The sequence below is a fragment of the Myotis yumanensis genome, unplaced genomic scaffold, assembly GCF_028538775.1.
Source record: "Myotis yumanensis isolate MYYU_CA2020_CCGP unplaced genomic scaffold, mMyoYum1.0.hap1 SCAF_14, whole genome shotgun sequence".
NCBI lineage: Eukaryota > Metazoa > Chordata > Mammalia > Chiroptera > Vespertilionidae > Myotis > Myotis yumanensis.
The window spans coordinates 40,477,868-40,498,020 of NW_027223765.1; the positions used below are offsets into that span (position 1 = coordinate 40,477,868).

The 20,153-nt window shown below is 56.5% G+C and overlaps 1 protein-coding gene across 4 annotated transcripts in view; it reads left to right on the forward strand.

The window, feature by feature from the left end:
* Positions 1-6,220: 6,220 nt before the first annotated feature.
* The window catches only part of PRKCD (protein kinase C delta), a 30,792-nt gene continuing 16,859 nt past the window's right edge, over positions 6,221-20,153 (forward strand). For 3 of the 4 annotated variants that reach the window (XM_070390764.1, XM_070390765.1, XM_070390766.1), the window contains exons 1-2: positions 6,343-6,429; positions 9,939-10,054. The gene's annotated coding sequence lies outside the window, so the exon portion shown is untranslated. Of the gene's footprint in view, positions 6,430-9,938; positions 10,055-20,153 lie in introns of all 4 variants that reach the window. The other variant, XM_070390767.1, reaches the window with a different exon arrangement.

The window sequence follows — 20,153 nt, forward strand, 5'->3', positions numbered from 1 at the left end:
ATTTGTATTTGCATGTGGCCCGCGGGCCGTAGTTTGAGGACCCCTGTTCTATACCAAGTGGTCGGTTTCTCAGCAGAGGCCCTGGACAGTGTGAGTGGGGATGGGGTTAAATTGAGGAGAGGGGCTCATAGGAAGCGAAGGGCCCCCTTGGTTAGGGGCAGGCATTTGGAAGGCGACCGGGAAGAGGGGCCTTGTTAGATGGCTAAGAGCTTGATGGAAAGGCATTCTCAGCCTGAGTAGAAGCAGGGACCTGGATGAGTGCCCCAGGGCCTCTCATAACCCCGGAGGACCTGGGACAGAGGGTGCTGGCTATGTGGGCACCTTGCTCAGGCTCTGCTGGTCCAACTGGCCCAACCACTTCTCTCCAGGCACTGGTCACAGCCCCTGCTCACAGCCCTGCCAAGAGTTGTTGACAAACCCTGGGTGAAGTCTTGGTCAGGAACCAAGACAATCCCCCTCATTCTGGTCCCAGGGCAAAATGATTAAGGGGTCTTGAGCCCCAGACTACTCTGCCACCTCCTTCAGGAAGCCTGCCTTGATTGTGCCCTCCAACACAACATCGACAGTGTGGAGGGGAGGTCTGTCTGGGGAGATGAAATTATCTGTGCAATTATGGGAGATTTTTACTTTCCTCTGTGAACTTGTCTTTGTTTTCCTTATTTGCTCTGAGTGTTGTTTTTTGTTTTTTTCTGAGAACAGCCTTTGTGTGTCATTACTCTTCTAGGTTTCTATAACTCTTCCTCCCCATCCCCATCCCCTATGCAGCCCCCTGTCATCTCAGAGGTTCCCAGATAGGGGACAGGCTGCGGTGCCTTGGGTGACACTCACACCCAGGACCTCGGTTGCGTCATCTATGAAATGGGCGTGTGTAAGTCTCCCTCGCTTTCCTGGACGGAGCCCGCAGCTGGGAAGGGCGAGAAGGAGAACAAGCCACCCAACAAGCCACCCGGCGCCCTAGCACCCTAGCCTTTGGGCCTTCAGGTGGCTGCCCAACCGGGAATAGAGCCCGGCCTTTTATAGCCGGGCCTGCATCACGTGACTGGGCGGGGCCTCCCCGCCGGCTGAGGCGAGTGGGCGGGGCCACGGGCCTGCCAGTGCCCGAGCGCAGAGCGGGACAGGGGCCGGGAGGCGGGGTGTGCGCGGCACCGCGGCCGCTGGTGTGCCTACGGTTTTCCCCCGCCCTCACCGCCTTTGGGGGCCACCCTCCAGCACAGCCCCACCCCAGCCCCCGTTTCCCACGGGCCAACCTGGGCTCGGTGAGCTGCGAGCTCTGGAGGGAGACTGCGGCTCGCACTGGCGAGAAGGCGAGAGGCGCGCGCAGCCCTCCCAGCCCTGCAGGTGACTGAGCCTTCGGCTCCCAGAGGTCAGACCTAGTGTGAGACCTGGTAGATCTGAACGGAGGGGGTGCTGTTGCTTGGGGGCTGTTCTACGTCTGTGTGCGAGGGAATAGCTGTCACTCTGTGACGGACCCTAACAACACCAACACCCAAACTGACGCCCCTGCACACCCCTTTGGGGGGAAGGTGGTAGGAGTAGGGCGCCCTGAAGAGGGGACTCGCATGGCGGGGACTGTGTGGTGGTCGCTGTAGGACTGGGGCAGTCTAGGGGCTGCATACCCTGTGAGAGCCCCAGGAAAGCCCTGTGCCCTGCACTCCCAGAAACCACCTTCCCCTTGTGTACCCCAAGTATTTCTCAAGTTTCACCCAAACACAGATGTACTGAGGACAGAATTTGGGGACCATTATAAGCCAGACCTCACCAACTCTTTGGCGGTTAACACCAAAATAGTTTGAGCCTTGCGCCCAGTGCTTCATGAGCTTGATCTCTTCCATCCTCTTAACAACCCATCAGGCCAATATTCTGTTTGTTATTTTTAAAATATATTTTATTGATTTTTTTACAGAGAGGAAGGGAGAGGGATAGAGAGTTAGAAACATCGATAAGAGAGAAACATCGATCAGCTGCCTCCTGCACACTCCCCACTACCAAGGTACATGCCCTTGACCGGAATCAAACCTGGGACCCTTCAGTCCGCAGGCCGACACTCTATTCACTGAGTCAAACCAGCTAGGGCCCAATATTCTGTTATCATCTCCATTCCACAGATGAGAAGCTGAGGCACAGTTAAATCATAGGTCCAGGGCACAGCTGGAATGACGCTTCCCTACCATGTGGCACTGTCCCCAAGGCCACGGCCCTTATTGTCCCCTACCCAGTGCCTGAAGCTGAAATCCCTGCTCATGACCATCCTGGGACCTGAGGCATGGCCACAGGCATGTCCCAAGTGCCCTTCTCACCCGCTCTATCCTCAGTGGAACCCTCCAAGGTTCTGCCATCCCCACCAGTTGCTCAGGAACACCATCCCTGCCTGCTAGCCTGGGCCTCTCACTGTAGAAACATGAGCCCTTTCTCCCTTGGCCAGGCTAGTCCTCTGGGTGTGATGGGGTGGCCCTGGCAGCCAGTTTCAGGGACAGGGATGGTGATACTGAGAAGCAGAAACAGAAAGGGAGTGAGAGGGGAAAGGCCAGGCAGGACAAGGGCCAACTCTTCACAGGCATCAAGTGGGGAACCTCAGTCTGCCCATAGCTGGGTGGGTTCCAGGGATAGAGGGAGGTCTAGGCCTTTTCTGTGCTTGGCTGGCTGAGTCCTGGACTTCCTATGTAGGGGTCTAGGGCCTCCAAATTATGGCCCCTGAGTGGGGTAGGGGTTGCAGGGGTCAGTTGGTCCTTCTCTGAACAAACCCTCTAGGGCAGTGGTTCTCAACCTTCCTAATGCCGCGACCCTTTAATACAGTTCCTCATGTTGTGGTGACCCCCAACCATAAAATTATTTTCGTGGCTACTTCATAACTGTAATTTTGCTACTGTTATGAATCGTCATGTAAATATCTGATATGCAGGATGTATTTGCATTGTTACAAATTGAACATAATTAAAGCATAGTGATTAATCACAAAAGCAATATATAATTATATATGTGTTTTCCAATGGTCTGAGGCGACCCCTGTGAAAGGGTCGTTCGACCCCCAAAGGGGTCGCGACCCACAGGTTGAGAACCGCTGCTCTAGGGTGTCTGCAGAGGAATAGCCTGGGCGAGTGTTAGGGATAGGAGTCTGGACACTGCCCAGTGCTATCCCCGATGGGCCCATTTCTTTGGCTGCAAACCTGGAGGAGGAGAAAGGGAAAGTACCACTTTTGGGTGGCTGCTATGGGCCCAGCCCTGCTTGCAGATTTATGTACCATGTCACAAGAGGCTATCAAGGGCTCTTCCCAGGCTGACAGCCTGTGACTCAGCAAAGTGACCATACCTGTATCCCTGACCAATGTGAGCCGAGCCCTCACCACGCTGGCTGAGGCGCCACACACATCTCACCTAAACCTTACTCAACCCTCGGCATGGGACTGTCATCAGTCCCTTTCACGAGTGAGGATTTAGGATCAGAGACGTGCGACCGCCTGCTCAGGATCCTATAATGAGCATGTGGCACAGCCACGGCTTGCTGCCAGGCTGTCACAGGCCCCTCTAAGGTTGGTTCAGGCAGGTTATGGGGGCACAGAGGCAAGCTTATCTGGACCCTGCACTGATCCACCCAATGTGGTACACAAGAGCAGGTCTAGCCTACAGAGTGGCCCTATCGGGGCTTGGCCTGGACTTCTTGGACCCCACAAAAGCGTGTTCTCCCTGGGACCCCTAGTCCCAGGATCTGTCTTTGGAGGAAAACCCACCTGCACACTCCTCTGCCCTGGCCACAATGTGGCCTACATAATCCCGAGGGCCAAGAGTGTGCTTCCTGGTGTCTAGCCTAGCTTAATCTTGCTCCTGCAGTACCGGCCCCCGTCGAAAGCAGTGGTGCTCAACAAGGAGTGAATGTTGGCCCCCAGGGAACAGTTGGCAGTATCTGGAGCCATTTTTATCACAACTTGAGGGAGGGAAGAGCTACTGGCATCACGTGGGTGGGGGTAAGGGATGCTGCTAAACATCCTACCATGCACAGGACAGCCCCACAACAAAGGATTATCCAGCCCCAAGTTCAGCAATGGAGACTGAGAAACCCTGAAGTAAAACATGGGCTTTGGAGCCAGGCAGACCTTGGTTTGAATCCTGCCTCTGCCATTTACTAGCTGTGTACATACCCTTTGCCAAGTGGCTTTACCTGTCTCTGGTGATTGTCCATTTGCCCTTCACCAAAAGTGGCACTAATAGCGGCCCTCATCTTAAAGGGATTTGAGGACTCAACAGATCACACACATTTAGTATCCAGCACAGGCCTGTCATGGGGGAAGCTCCATCACTGAGAGCCATTATTCTCATTTTCCATTTTCCAAGGTGAACCTAGGGTATGGGGAGCAAAGGTCTGGTGACTGGACCTGGAGCTCTCACCAGCCAGCCCTCCCTCCAGGGGTGAGCCTATTGTGGATATTGTGGGAGAGGCTGGAGGGAGGGGCCAGAAAGAAAATGTGATCTCAGGTGGGCAAAGGTCAGTTGAAGCTCATCTTGCTCACTCTTCCCAAGGGAAGCCATGGGATAGGGATGGGAGTGGGGAGGGACCAGGATGAATGCATACAAAATAAGGTCCCTTAGCTCAGTGAACTTCTGGGCTTAATCTTAGGGAGGAGTGGCATGTCAGTGAACACAACCCAGACAGGTGGAGACAGGTGGGCAATGGCATCCTAGCTCTGGGAACAGCATGTCCAAAGGCCTGGTTGTGAGAAGTAAGGTATAAGGCCTATTTCCCAAATGGCAGTCCAGTGTGGCTAGAAGGGTCCAGCTTGGTGAAAAGAGCTTACCCCGATGAAGTGGGGGACAGGCATCTGGGCTGGGAATCTGAACACACCATTTTCAGACTAGGTCCTCCTTCCCAGGTATACCTCCTTGCTAGGGCACCAGGGCCACACCACTACTAGTTCCCCACCACTCTCTAACCCCTGTCCCCCCAACACACACACACACACACACACACACACACACACACACTTAAAACAGAATTTCAGGATCCACATCTCTGCCAGGTTCTCCATCCCTGGGGGTCATAATGGACATCCTCACCCCTCATCCTCACAGCCCTGTAACCTACCCTTCTTACCAGGTACCCAGGTTCTCCCATCTAAACAATGTGACAGCCCTTCTGCCCCCATCCAGCCCCTCTTTTGTCCTGCCCCTCTGCTTCATCCCTCCTCCCAGAAGCCCATTCCTTTGTAACAGCTGCCACCATCTGCTCCTTGAGAAGACCAAAGTCCTAGCCATGGCCTGTCTCAGCCATGGCCCCCTCCATCTGCTCAGGACTCCTCAGGATTGCCCCCATTTGAATCCCTTATTGGCCTAAGGCTTAGGCTTCAACTAAAAAGCTGTCTGGACTCTCCTCATCCCCTCTAGGTGGTCCCCCAGGAGGCCTGGGACCTGGAACCCTCTTCTTTGCCTCTGGAAAGTGACATTTCTTCGGAGTATAGAATAGAGCCAAGTCTTGACTTTCTGAGCTCTGGGGGCAGAGGAATAGACGCCCTGGGCCGCACTTCGTCCCCAGACTTCAGTCCAGGGAAGACTCAGTGAGTGAATGAATGAATGAATGAATGAGTTATGCCCGACATCCAAGTTCCAAGTCTGGGAAGGAAGCTTAGTGCCTGCTAGGGGCGACGGAGAGCTCTGGAAAGCCTGGACAGGAGAGCGGGAGAGCGGGGGATCGGGTAGGGGCTGCGCTCAGAGTCGCCTGACCCGCGGCGGCGGACCAGCTAGAACCTCCCGCCCGGGAGTCGTCCCAGCTCGTCTAGGGGCAGGGCTCAGACAGCCGGCTTGGCGGCGGGCACCGAGCCCGGCCTCGTCCACACTCCAGCCAACAGGAAGAGAAAGAGAGAGGCCCGGCGAGGCGGGCCAGCTGGCCGGTGGGGAGTCCCAGGCGTGGGCGCCGGGATCTGGGGAACCCCAGCCGGCGCCTCCCGGCCTGGGCGCGTGGGGCTGGGGCTGGGGCAGCGACCCCCGTCCTTGGGCCTCCGCTGTAAAGGGGTTCCTGCTAAGGGCTGCAGCACGCACTGTTGGGAGCCGGGGGCGAGGCGTGCCGGGAGGACCGAGAGGCCTAGACCGAGTGATCCGCGCAGAGCGGGGGCGCGGGACCCCTCGCTCCCGGCGGGCGGGGGCGGGGCCTGCGCGGGGCGGGGCCTGCGCGGGGCGGGGCGGGGCCGGCCGGCACCTGGGTGAGGTTGCGCCGCCCCGCCCCTTCGTACTTCCGTGTGCAGCGGCTCGGGAGGGAGGTGCTGCCCCGGGGTCCCCCGAGCGACCACCGCACCCGCCGCCGCGCCGAGGCCGGGGGATACTTCCCCAGCCGCCGGGCCGTCCCGGTCGGGGCCCCCCGACTCCCGCCCGCGCGCACGCCCCGGAGCCGGTCGGGAGACGGACCCCCGCCGCAGCGACCCCAGGCGCCTGGCCCCGCGTCCGGAGGTGAGTGAGGGCCGAGCCCTGCGCGGGACCCGGGCTGCCCCGAGGGCGCGCCGCCCCTCCCTTCCCCCTCCCCGCTCCGGTTCCCGTTTCCGAAACTGAGAAACAGCCGCGGCCAGACCAAGTGCCGCCGCGCTCCGGGACCCGCCGGTGTCTCCGTCCCCCGTCTGTCTGTCTGTCCCTCCGTTCAGCCGCAGGGGTCGAGGCCAGCGCGCCCGTCTGCTCCCAGTCCTTCTGCCCTCCTGCGCCCAGCTCCTCCGAGCGCCCTCCCGTCCCTCCCGTCCCTCCGGAATCCCCGGGATCCTCTCTCCGTCCATCTGTCCCCACCCCCTGTGTGTTCCCCTGTCCGCCCGTCCTTAAAGCAGTCCCGATCTGTCGGTCCTTCGCCCTCCGCGTGCCCCATCGCCCCACTCCAATCCACCTCCCGCCGCCCCTAGATCCTGTTCTCCTCGAGCTGCGCCCCCGGCCCCCGCTCGCCCCCGGCCTGTCCCGCCGTCTCTCTCTCTACCGCGGGGCCCAGGCCTCGCCTCCCGCCCTGGGTCCCTGCCCGGCCCGCGCGGCGCCTCCTCCTCGCTCTATCTCCTCTCAGTCTCGGAGTCTCGGGCTCTCCCTCCATCTGTCTCCGGGCTGGGCGTGGCTCGAGTCTCCGCCACCTCCTCTTCCCGCCTTGCCTGCTCTTCTGCTCCTCTGAGCCCCCTACCCTGGTGGCCCCTTCCAGGACCTGCCTGCCCCCGGCCTCTCCCCAATCCAGACCGCACACCCGCGGGGGCCCAGCCGGGTGAGGGGAGGTGGTGGGGAGAGCCAGGGTGAAAAGGCAGGAGGCGAGCACCGTCAGAACTGCTCCAGTTCCCCAAATCCTCCACTGAGCCCCCCACGTAAACCCGATCGGACAGATTTGCTCAGGGTGTGATGTTGTCCCCCTCTCTGGCCCCTGCCTTGCACGCATGGATCCTGTCTCCTGGAGCTGATTCCTCTGTAGCTGGGCTTGTAAGTGTGTTGTGTGTCCGTGTGTGCTTGGGTGTTCTTTGTCGCTGTCTGGAACTTGTCCCTGTGTATCCTTTCTTGCCTGTGTGATTCGCCTGTGTGTATGTATGTATATCTGTTTGGGTGTTCTGAGGCTGTGTGTGCTATGTGTTGGTGTGTTCTTTATCACTCCCCTCTAAGTGTTGGTGTGTGTGTGTGTGTGTCTGTGTATGTGCATCCCTGTGCATCTGGACGGTCCTTTGTTGCACACTGGGTGTGTCATGGTGACCCACGAGCCATGAGTGCATTTAAGCTGTTAATTGTGGGAGTCCATGGTGTTAGGGTACCCGCCCACCAGGCTCATGTGTGAGCGTATCTGTTTGAGTGTGTGTGTATGTGTGTGTGTGTGTGTGTGCACCAAGGGAGGGGACTGGTCCCTTGAGTTTCCTCGTTCCTGCTGTGGACTGAGCTGGATTGTGGTGGACAGACCAGCAGAGGGCAGCTGGAGAGAGGGACTGGGTGGAGAGAGAGTGTGTGTGTGTATTGTGGAGGTGTTTGGACAGCTGTATCTGGCTATAGGGTGGTGGTGTAAGGGATCTGGTGTGTGACAGGACTGGGGCTGGGGGCGAGACTGGCGGTGGGGGCCTATGACTGGTGGGAGACTCACAGTTTGACTGTATGAAACTATGAGTGTGTGTGCTCGGGGAGTAACTGGTTGTGGGGAACCGAGAGTGCTTGGGCGTGGGTGTCAGGAGCAGGAGGGGTGGAAACAAGGTGTGTGGTGCCTGCGCCCTGGGGTGACAGTGCTGGGAGGGAAGGTGAGAGCCCAGTGTGTTTGGGTGTGTGGGTGGGTGTATGTGCATGTGGGAGGCTGGGAGCGTTTGGGTGTGCATGCAGCACATCAAGCCCAGCCCTCGCTCCTGGGGCGCGGGGGGCTCCCACCTCTCACCTATCCCCAGGTTGAAAGACACCAGGGGGCAAGGCTTGGGGGTTTGTAGTGTTGTGACTAAGACCTTGGACTCTGGATCCAGGAAAGACTTGGGCACAAAAATCACTGCCTGTTAAGGGACCGGAGCTAGGCCACCCTAAGGCTGTTTCCTTACCTGCGGAAGGGAGAAAGTTGTGAGGGCAAGAGGGCCTGAGTCAGAGGTCCTTTAGCACAGCTTGGCCCATACTGAGTGCTCAGCACATGCTAAGTCTTATTTGGTGACCACTTACTTCCCTCCAACTGTATGGTCCCCATTCTCTTGGGAGCTGGGGCTAAATAAAAGCCTAGATAGTCCCCCAACCTAGTTTCTGGCTGGCGATGTATCTGTTGCTCCCCTCCCATCCCCTTGACTAGACTGCTTGTGGGAAGGAAGACAGCTAACTAAGACCCCCCACCCCAGCATATCCCTGTTCATCCCACATAATAACTCCCCCCACTCCAGTCTCAGCAGTAGTGGTGGGGGAAAGAAGGAGGGGCGGTGACTTGGAGAGGTGACTCCGGGGCACTGACACCATTTAGCTGGCACAGCTAATTGGAGTTTAAATTAAAATTAGAAATAACTTAAAGTACAAACAAAAAGATAAGGATGCCTCAGCCCCTAGGGCAGGGGTGGGCAAACTTTTTGACTCGAGGGCCACAATGGGTTCTTAAACTGGACCAGAGGGCCGGAACAAAAGCATGGATGGAGTGTTTGTGTGAACTAACATAAATTCAAAGTAAACACCATTACATAAAAGGGTAGGGTCTTTTTTTTTTTTTTTTTTTTTAGTTTTATTCATTTCAAACTCCGGCCCGCAGGCGTAGTTTGCCCACGGCTGCCCTAGAGGATGGTGATGGGGGTCTTCAGCTGGAAGAGGGGTTCATATCTGGGGAGGGAAATCTTTTGTGGAGACGTGGCCTGCAGAAAAAGTACTTTGGGCACCAGGGACCTTGTTGCCTTTGCCATTCTTCCCTTCAAGAATCTCTCTGAGACTCCGTTTTTTGCTTGATTTGTTTTGTTTTTGCTGTATAATGGGCACAGCAGTAATATGAGAATCACCTCAACTAGAATGTGCAAAGCAAGGAGCAAAAACATGCCACTATTCATTTGTCACTCCCAATTTGAGTCCAGCACAAGAGCTGGCATGCCACATCATTGGAGCCTCAGAACCACGTGGGGAGATGTATTCTCCCCATTTTAAGGATGAGACAAACTGAGGCCCAAAGGAATTCCCCAGGCCACAAAGTGGTCATAATTGATTGCACCCTAGTTCTCCCAGGCCCACAGGGCAACCACTTGCAAACAGGAGGATTTGGAACAGAGTTCTTGCTGTTTCTATATGTAGCCCGGAAAGGCTCTGAGGACTGAGACAGCGTTCCAACCCCCAGCATGGAGTGAATGCATAACCAGTGCCCTGGAAAAGTTGGGCCCAACACCCTGTTTCACAGAAGAGAAAGTCAAGTTCAAAGAGACCTGAAGTCTTAGAGTCAGACAAGGCCAAACCAGGAGTGTGTTGGTTGTGCTGGGGAGAGCCTGTTTGGTGACGCTTCCCCGCTCAGCTCTTTTCTCTTGTTCCTGCAGGTCTACTGGGAACTGGCCCAGGTGAGGGCAGCAGGCCTACTTCTCCTGGTGGTTGTTGTGTGTGGCGGTGGTGACAGGAGCCAGGACTAAGGGCAAGGGGGAGCCGGGAGCCCCAGGTAAGACTAGATCCTCTTAGACAGATGGACAGTGGACAGGGTGGACTTCCTCCCCTTCCGCCCTGGAACTCGGTGGGGCAGCACACAGAGTCCTTGGTCTGGGTGTGGGGCCTGGGTGCCCAGAGGGGGCAGCAGTTTGCCCTGCGAACGAGTGCTGCCTGCCTGGAACTGGCTTCTGGCCCAGCAAAGGTTTTGACCTTGGAGCTCAGCAGCCTGGGGCCCAGCAGTACTCTGGGGTGAGGAGTAGTGACACTTTGCTGGTCAGTTAGAGAGAAGGCGTGTGAGAGCCAAGGGTTGCAGGTGGGTGTGTCAGCTTTTCCATGGTCGCTTATCTCTGCTTCAGGCTGTCGTCATAATCACACAGGGAAACTGAGGTTTGCCCTGGGTCCTCCAGTGAGTGGGTATGACACTAACCTGGGAATGGAACGAAGTCTCCCAGCTCCTGGTACAATGAGCTCTCTTTTACACCCATTCCTGCATCTCCCCAGCCTCTCTGGGGCCAGAGGAGGGATTCTAAATCTCCCTCTTCAGCCTTCAGATTCAGGATGAGCTGGGCAGAGTTGCTAAGGGGGGCAGAGTTGCTAAGGGGTAATGGGAAAGGCTGCCGTCTCTGTGGCCCTTTACAAAGCTAGAAATTCTTTTCTTTGCAGCCAGCATTGCCTCCTTCAGTTCCCATTGTAAGGAAGACAGCCCTGTGAACTTACCCATTGGGTGTCCAGAGCCCAGTGAGCGGGATTCTGGGGCATGGTGGGATGGTGGGAGATACTGAGGGCACAGAACCCAGGGAGTGACAGTGGGGAGGGGTGGCAAAGGTGGTCTTTTCTCCAGGAGTCCTTTCTGATCATTTCCCCATTCCCACCCCTCTGGCTGTCAAGCACCTACAAGTCTTGGGAGTCAATGGACAAGTGGGCCTTACTAGGGGGTGGGGTGCAGGGTTGGGAGTGGGGAACTGAACGAAAACAAGGTCTCCACTAGGTCTTCTGTTTATTCGACCTACCTGCAAACCTGGTGAGGAGGAGGTGATGTGCTCTTGGCTGCTACCTGAGTTCAGGGGCCCCTCCCCTCCCAGCACTGAGCCTCATTCCCTAAGAAGTTAAGTTAATTAGCCTTGGAGCCAGCCCACTTTCTTTAAAAAAAAAAAAAATTTTTTTTAAATTGATTTTTAGAAAGAGAGAAAGGGAGAGGGTGAGAGAGAAACATCAATGGGAGAGCAAGATATCAATTGGCTGCCTCCTGCAGGTACCTCACTGGGATCAAGCCTGAAACCCAGGCATGTGCCCTGACCAGAATCACACTACCAACCCTTATGTGACAGGACGAAGCTCAGCCAACTGAAACACACCAGCCAGGGCAGAGCCAGCCCACTTTCAACTCTAAAATATTCCCGACCTAGCCCTAGCTGGTTTGGTTCAGTGGATAGAGCGTCAGCCTGTCGACTGAAGGGTCCCGAGTTTGAATCCGGTCAAGGATATGTGCCTGCGTTGCAGGCTCAACCCCCAGTAGGGGGCATGTAGGAAGCAGCCAATCAATGATTCTCTCTCATCATTGATGTTTCTATCTCCCTCTCCCTTCCTCTCTGAAATCAATGAAAAAATATTTTTAAAAAATAATAAAGAAATAAAATAAAATATTACTGACCTAGTTGGCATAGACATATACTCACAAAAATTGAGGCTTCACTTGGCACCCATGCCCACAAGTGCCTGCACATGCACATGCGCATGTGTACACAGGTGTTCACATGCACTCACCCACAGGCATGCTCCGACATGCACACAGATGCTCACCCAGTCACCATGCACTCAGATGCCTTCCCACACACACCACACTGTGCCCATTCTGGGTCAGGAAGGGGGGATCCTTGGTCAGAGTCACAGCCCAGCTTGTATCTGGCACTGAGAGTGAGGTTTGAGGGTGGCTGTGACCACAGGTGCTCCAGGGGCTGGAACACAATGGAAGGTGGGCTCTGCCCAGGCATTCATGAGCTATCCTACCCAGCTGGCCCAGTCCTCCAGGCTGATTAGGGCTTGGCAATGGAGTTGGAGCAAGGGTGTGGGGGAAGGGCCATGTCAGCTGTGCCGGCACCGTTTGTGGCTGCTGCCACAGAGGAGGAAGTGGGCTGCCTGTGGTCATTGGGCCACGGTGCTCACAGGCTGGGGAGGGGGGGTCCCACTGTTCTTCAGGGTCCCACAGCGTGCATGCCTGGTGGAAGTGGAGGGCGGGAATGCAGAAAGGGTCCTTCTCTTGGGCAGTCTGTGCACTTTCCAAGGACTGGGGCCCTGGGGAGAGGCCCGTCTGTCCGAGGGGTTTCCGGAGGCTCACTTCCTCTGGGCTGCCCAGGATGTGGTTTCATAGCAGGACTGACCAGCCTTCCATCTGAGGCTTGCCCTGCGGCCTTGCCTGTGAGGGAAACAGCCTTTGGCCAGTGGATTAGGCCGACTGACCAGGCTTTCCAGTGCCAGGGCTGGCCAGGCCTCGATGGAGGCCCGGGGAGCCCTCTGCCATGAAACCCTCCACAATCCTGGCTTCAAGGCAAGGCTCAGAGCGTTAGGTCCGCAGGCACAGCCCCCTGCGTGTGAGTGGCCATGGCTGGGCTGCATCTCTGGGATGAGGTGGCTCCAAGCAGTTGTATGAATGAACCTGGGCAAGTGGCTTTGATGCCCAGTGCCTCAGTTTCCCCCTCTGACAAATGAGAGAATGACAGCCTTTGCCTTTGTGGGGTTGTGCCAGAAACAGCAGATAATGCATGCAAAGTAGCTAGCACTGTGCCTGGCACATTGTTAGTAGTTATGTAAAGCACTTAGCACCTGGTTCATGTAACTGTTCACGACACAGCAAGTGGTGCTTGCTGGGGTTATTATTTCAGATGGCCTGGGCGCTGGCCCACTGTCACAGGGCCAGGTGGCTGAGAAGCCGGGCCTCTGGCCCCCTTACGCCCCCTGGATTCTGCCTTCAGAGGCCATGTTGCAGAGTGGGAGGGTTCCGTGGGTTCGGTAGATTCTGTGTCCTCCAAGAAGAGGAGCTCCAGGGTAAAGCAGCTGTGCCCACTCAGGGGCCCAGCCCCCTCCTGCTCTGCTCCCCCTCGCTCTCTTTCAAAGAGAGAAAAATAGATCTCATGACAAACAGAGGGGAAAGGCAGTCGGAAGCTGCCTGCTGCCCCTTCAGGCCTCTTGCCCCCCCCCCCCCCCCCCCCCGCCCTTACCTCATTCCCCTCCCCCCTCCGCCCAGGACATTGGGCTTGGAGAAGCTGAGGCTGGCAATGAGGGGGTGGATGGTGAGCCCTCCTGCCAGCCTGCCTTCACTTCAGACCCCTGGAGTCAGTCTTTGGACTGGGGATGGAGGCGGACATCTGGGGCTGATGGCAGCTAGAGGAGTGGGGAGAGCTAGAAATACCCGCCACACACACATCTTGACAAATGCCAGTGGATGGCAGGACCCTGCCTGTCTCTCAGAGAAGGTTGAGCTGAGCTTTGGCCTTTGCTATCCGGCACCAAGAGGCCTGGGACCTCAGGTGTGGGAGTGGTAATGATGGTGGGGTAGTTGGCAGGTGCTGGGAGGCTAGAGGGCTGGAGATTGGCATTTCCCCTGGCTAAGAGTGTGAGGGCATCCTGAAGGTTTAGGAGCAAGACCTCTGCAGGCATCAGACAGACCTGGGTTCAAATTCTTGCTGGATATGCACTGGCTGTGTACTTTTGAGCCAGGGACTGGACTGCTTTGAGCCTCAGTTGCCTCATCTGTGAAATGGGTCATTGTGTCCAGGGCAGAGGAGTAAAGGAAGGCAGTGGCTGAGGAGGTCAGGGAGGTAATGAAGGAGGTTGGGTGGGGCAGGACAGGGAGCGGAGTCTGGGTTTATCAGAGGGGAAATGGGGAACACTGGGGGCTTAGGCAGGGGGTGATGAGATCTTAAAAGACCCACCTAATTACTGAGGCAGAAGACTGGGGGGCCAGACCAGAGGATGGAGAGCAGTGAGCAGGCAGGTGCAGGGCCTGGGGCGGTGGGGGTGCCTAGATAGGGGCAGCAGGCGAGAGAAGAATGGACTTCAGGATGGACTGCAGAGGCAGAAATGATGGTGTGGCTGTGTAGGGAGGAAGGGGGAGGAGGAAAACGACCCCCAGGTGTCTGGCCTGAACTACTGGGCAAGCACTGGTGCTGCTGGGAGATGGGGGGCACTTGGGTGGGGAACATCAGTAGGTCTGTTTTGGATGTATCTGAGTACCTCTAGAGCAGCGGTTCTCAACCTGAGGGTCGCGACCCCTTTGGCAGTCGAATGACCCTTTCACAGGGGTCACCTAAGACCATCCTGCATATCAGATATTTACATTACGATTCATAACAGTAGCAACATTACAGTTATGAAATAGCAACGAAAATAACTTTTTGGTTGGGTCACAACATGAGGAACTGTATTTAAAGGGCCAGAAGATTGGAACCACTGCTCTAGAGCGTGGTGAGGTCAGGGAGGCAGGTGGTTCAGGAAGGTCTGGGCTGAAAACCAAGAGGTAGCATGCACAGCCCAGGCTGGGGAGGAGAGGGTTCAGCGGGCCTTTGGTGGAGGCTCTGGGTCCAGGTCCAGATGACTGTCCTTTGAAGGTCCCTGCCAAGGTGCCCAGGAGGGCAGGCTTGTGGTGGCTGAGCTGCTGTTTTCACAACAGCCCCGGAAGCTTTGGATCATGTCTGTGGCTGTGTTGGGTAAACAGGTGCAGTGGAGCAGCCAGTCGACAAGGCCCAAGGCTGGCTCAGATGTCTTCTTGCGGTGGGCTGTGGGTGTTGGGGGCTGGTGGGTGGGGGGAGAGAGGAGGATTGCAGGATCTTGTAGTATCAGGGCTGGAGGAAGCTTAGAAGTATTCATTGTCAAGATAGGGAAACTGAGGCCCTGAGAGGGGCAGCAGCTGGCCTGAGGCCTGCCAGTGGACTCGGGCTTCCTTTGCCCAGCCCGGTCTCTTCCCAGAGCAGAAGACCAAAGCAGGTCACTGCAGGGCTGGGTGGCTTGAGAGAGCCCCTTTACCCCCGGATCCAAAGAAGTTTGGAGGCTCCTGGGAATGGGGCTAGGAGCTGCACTCAGCACAGCCTCCTAGGCTGGATCATTCCCTTTTGTAGATGACGCCAGAGTGCCATGGCCAAGCTCTCGGGGCACCCAGGGCAGGCCAGATCTGAGCTAGACCTGCCCAGCCCACACCCAGGCCCCCACCTGCTGTGGGACGGCACACACAGTCCTGCCTCTCTCCAGCTTTCTTCTGATCCCTAAAGTGCGGGGGCATCATCTGGGCCCACTCCCCTTGTGGGGATTGACGACAAAAGCCTTAGAGGGCCATCTCCCCTTCTCCCAAACACAAAGATGATAGTCAACAATCAGGAAAATCATGGCACCTCTGTGGGTGCAGAGAGAAGGGCTGAGGGGTAGACTCGGGGCCTGTCCCTGTGGGGGCTGGTGGAGGAGCCGTTCCCTCCCCAACCACGTGCACATGCCCTTGCCCCACTGGAGGCCAGATGGACAGTGCTGGGGCTAGAGAACCAGAGGGTCCCTCTCTGCCTCCCCCGGGAGCGGCCCTGTTGGCTTTGTGGCTTTGGGTAAATTGCTCCACCTCTCTTGGTCAGTTTCTGCCCAGTGAAGGTCATGTGTGGGGTGCCTGGCATAGCCATCCCACCTGCACAGGTTCAAGCCCTCCCCTTCTGTGTGCCAGGCCTGTGACTGCCTCATCCTCATCCTCATCCTCCAGCCTCTGTTGACTTCCCCTCAGACAGGGGTCAAGAAGGCAATGAGCCTGACCTTCCCACTCCTTCCCTGACCCTCCCACTCCTTCCCTGACCCACTTTGGACTTTGTTCTGGGCCAGCAGGGACTTTCTCCACCTCCCTCAGTGGGGAAGCCCAGCCTGCCCGACACCCAGCTGCCTCCCTTCTCCCTCATCACCCAGCCACTGTGCCCCAGGAGCTGCCTTAAGAAAAGCTACATTTGGACTTTCCTGGGGCCAGATCCTAGTCAGACAAGTGTGGGTCTCTTCAAGGCTTGTACTTATCTCTGAGCATGTGATCTCTCTGTGCGATAAATGCAGGAGTGTAGTAATGCCCTGTGTGGTCTGCATGGGCCTGGATGTCTGTCGACACCTGAGAGCCAGTGAGTCGGGTGTGTTTCTCAGCGTGTGTGTCACTTGAGTTGTCATAGGCGTGTGTATATGCCTGTGGCTGCAGCTGTCTGTGTGCGTGTCCAACTGCAGGCAGGCTCCTCGTGTGTAACTGTGTTTGGGTTGGTGGGTGTGCCATGTGTGCCATGTGTGTGGTTATTCTGGGAGAGTTCCTGACCTGCCCCCACCCTGGCTCCTCACAGAGGCCCCCTTGTCCTCAGTCCTGCCATGAAGGGCCCTTTCTTCCTCCCTCAGAGGTACTCAGGGGTTTCTCCCTGTGGCTGAGCCAAGGGCGTCCCCAATCCTACGGCTAGCTGGGGGACTCAAAACCTGTGCCTGGTGTGGGCAATGCCCCTGAGGAGGTCCTCCCCACACACATGCTGGCAAGAGCAGGTGTGAGCCGATGACAGCCAGGGTTCCAAGTCCTGCTTCGAAGACTCTTCCAGACCCTGTGGCTGGGCAGGCCCATGGCACCTCTGCTCATCCTCAGACTGAAGCTCTCCTTGACCCCCCAGCCAACAGGACCTCCAGCTCCCATGCTGCCCCAGCCCCTCTCCCTCCCTTCATCCTGCTCACTGCCTGAGCAGTGGTCATAGCCTCCTCTAAGTACATATTTATGTGACTGTCCCCACCAAGCTGTGAGGTCTATGGGTCTGGCATGTCTTGTCACTGGTGAGGAGAGCTGGGGCGACCTGGGGCTGGGGTGGGCTGCCCCCCATCATGTGCAGATTTCACATGCATGTGTTTTCTGGGGAAGAGGGCCCAGGTCTTTCATTGGCTCTTAAGATATAGTCAGTCACCCCTTTTGCCACTGCAAGTTTCAGTCACGCTGCCCACGCCTGTCCACGGATTCCCCTCTAATTCCAGTGGGCTGGGCCCAGCAGTGGACTTTTTGAATGTCCCTGGGACAGTTAGGTGTTCTCTACGGGCTGAGAAGGGTGAGCTAGAGGCAGAGACACTGCCCAGACAACAGACCCAAGTCCTCCGCTGGAGCAGGATCCCAGACACCTGCACAGGGTCCCTGCTGGGATGCGTGGGTGGGTGTGGGGGGGAGTAGGGGATGGGCATGGTGCCAGGGGGCACCTGGCTTCTTGGGAAGTGGGGAAGGATCCAGGGCTTCTTTTAGAACTGTCTGGAAGGATACATAGGAATTCAGGGGGACATTCTGAGGGAACTGCATATGCAAAAACAGGGAGACTTGAAAAGTGGGGCACAGGCTGAGGCAATGGCTTTCTCCAAGGTCAGCGGGAGCCAGGAGCTCCCAAGCTGTGGGGAGAATGAATAGAAAGGGGCCAGGAGTGGTGGCAGGGAGGAGGGGTCTCTGGGGAAAGGGAGGAGAGTCTAGGCCAGTGGTAGGCAAACTGCGGCTCTCGAGCCACATGCGGCTCTTTGGCCCCTTGAGTGTGGCTCTTCCACAAAATACCACGTGTGGGCGCGCACGTACAGTGCAAAACTTCGTGGCCCCTGCGCAGAAGTCGGTTTTCGGCCTGGGCGAGTCTATTTTGAAGAAGTACTGTTGATATTTTGGCTCTGTTGACTAATGAGTTTGCCGACCACTGGTAGGCCATTAGCAGTTCTGTTTTGATTGAGTTATTGTAGTTTTCCATTGACCTTAACTACAAGGCGTGCTAATACTCAGAGAGATGCCCTAAGGCAGTGGTTCTCAACCTCGGCTGCACATTAGAATCACCTGGGAATCTTTTTAAAATCCTCATTTCTGGGCCTCATCCTCCGGAAATTCTGTTTCTTTGTTACTAATGTTGTAGCCCCACCCCATAACAAAGAAACAGAATTTCCAGAGAATGAGGCCCAGAAGTCAGGATTTTAAAAAGATTCCCAGGTGATTCTTAGGGCAGAACCACTGCCCTAAGGCTGTGGTCGGCAAACTGCGGTTCGGGATCCACATGCGGCTCTTTGGCCCCTTGAGTGTGGCTCTTCCTAAGCCTTAGGAGTACCCTAATTAAGTTAATAACAATGTACCTACCTATATAGTTTAAGTTTAAAAAATTTGGCTCTCAAAAGAAATTTCAATCCTTGTACTGTTGATATTTGGCTCTGTTGACTAATGAGTTTGCCGACCACTGGTCTAGGCAGTGGCTGGTGTATGTGGGGTGAGGGAGCGGATGAGAAGGAGCCTTTGGGGATGAGGCCCCTGTCCTGGGGAGGAGCAGGTGTGGGAGCACCCCCTGCTGTGGTACCTTAGCTGGTCCTCTTCCCAGGACAGGACTGGGCACATAGAGGCTGGCGTACAGGCCCTGGTGGGGGCCTTGGAAGGTCTTGCTTACCCTTCCTCCCCACCCCCTGCTCTTCTCGCTGGGCCCACTTCCTGGGTTGTGAAACCCTTGTGGCCTCCTCAACTTGCTTCCGTAGGGGAAGGCCGCCTGGGGAGGCCATCCTCCCAGCCAGGCTGCTACCCGCCTGCCCAGCTTGGCAGCTTCCGCCACACCCGGCCCCTGCCCTTTTGCAACTCTGCCAGGGCCAGCCCCGCTCCCTGCTGCTGATCACACTGCCGCTCACTCCTCTTTCCTTCTACCACCTGGGCCTCGTGTGCCTCCCCCCACCCCCGCCCTGCCTCCCACTCCTTCATTCAACCTTCAAGGCCTTTGTGGGCTGGACTGTGCAGGTCCAAGCAGGGTCTGCATCTCTAGGAGGGCCTAGTCCAGTGATGGCGAACCTATGACACGCGTGTCAGAGGTGACACGCGAACTCATTTTTTTGGTTGATTTTTCTTTGTTAAATGGCATTTACATATATAAAATAAATATCAAAAATATAAATCTTTGTTTTACTATGGTTGCAAATATCAAAACATTTCTATATGTGACACGGCACCAGAGTTAAGTTAGGGTTTTTCAGAATGCTGACACGCCGAGCTCAAAAGGTTCGCCATCACTGGCCTAGTCTGACACCACCGCCACCCAGTCTTGGTGGTGCTTTCTATGGGCAGGCAGCAGGTGCCGCCCCAAGGCTGGGCAGGAGAGGGTTGCTTTAGAGGGGCATCTCTGCTCCTCAGGGGCCTGTTTAAGGGAGCAGAGCTCAGACCCCCAGGGGGCCTCAGCTGATGTCTCCTCACCCTGGTTTACTGGAGCTCTGCCGGACACCTCTCACTTGCCTGGCACACTTTCTAAGAGACCCTCCCTCCGGGTTCACACACTCCAAAAGCCTGGCCAAGGCCTTTCTTCTCAGGCCCCCTTTGCTCCTCTGTCCAGTGGGTATCACCCTGTGGCCTGTGAGGCAGAATCAAATGCCAGGGAAGGGCTGGGGCGGAGGGGCCAGGTCAGCTCTGCGGGCGGGGGACCCTCATTGTCTTTGGTTTCCCGTCTATACGTCTATACGTTCACATCAGTCTCTAAAGGCCCATCTCTTGGAGATAGTTTGGCTTGCTGGGTTTTATTTTTCCCCTTTAACAAAGTCGTTATCAAACAATTTACACACAATTGTAGAACAGTTAGGAAATGCATTCCCGTTCCTGGTGGTGCCACCCGTCAAGCTATGTTCCCTCCACGCCTCCTTTGCTGGAACACGCTTATGTACACGCATGTGGATGTGTAACATGCATATGTGTCCTCTGTGTCCTGGGCGCTCCAACCAGTCAGCCCGACTCTGGTCAGCTCGAAACCAGCCTTACCCACTGCCCCAGACTGGCTGGGAGCAGGTTTCCATCGCCCTGAGGAGGTGCCCTGCTCTGGCCTGGCCGAGCACCACCTCTTCTCTCTGGTGCTGGTCTGTGCCAGGGTGAGGAGCCTTTTCCCCTGGGACTGGAATCCAGTATTGTCAAGCCCCCCCTGTTTTGAAAACGGGAAGCTGACCCAAGCAGCTAGGACAGGAGGGAAGGCAGCAGTTCAGGGTCTGTACCACCCTCATTGTATAGATGGGGGTGTCTTCCAGGTCAGCCTAGGACCAGCCTGCAGGGGGCTGGGTGGATAGACTCTGATCAAGCACAGGTACCTGTCTCCTGCTGTCCTCACCTCTCTGTT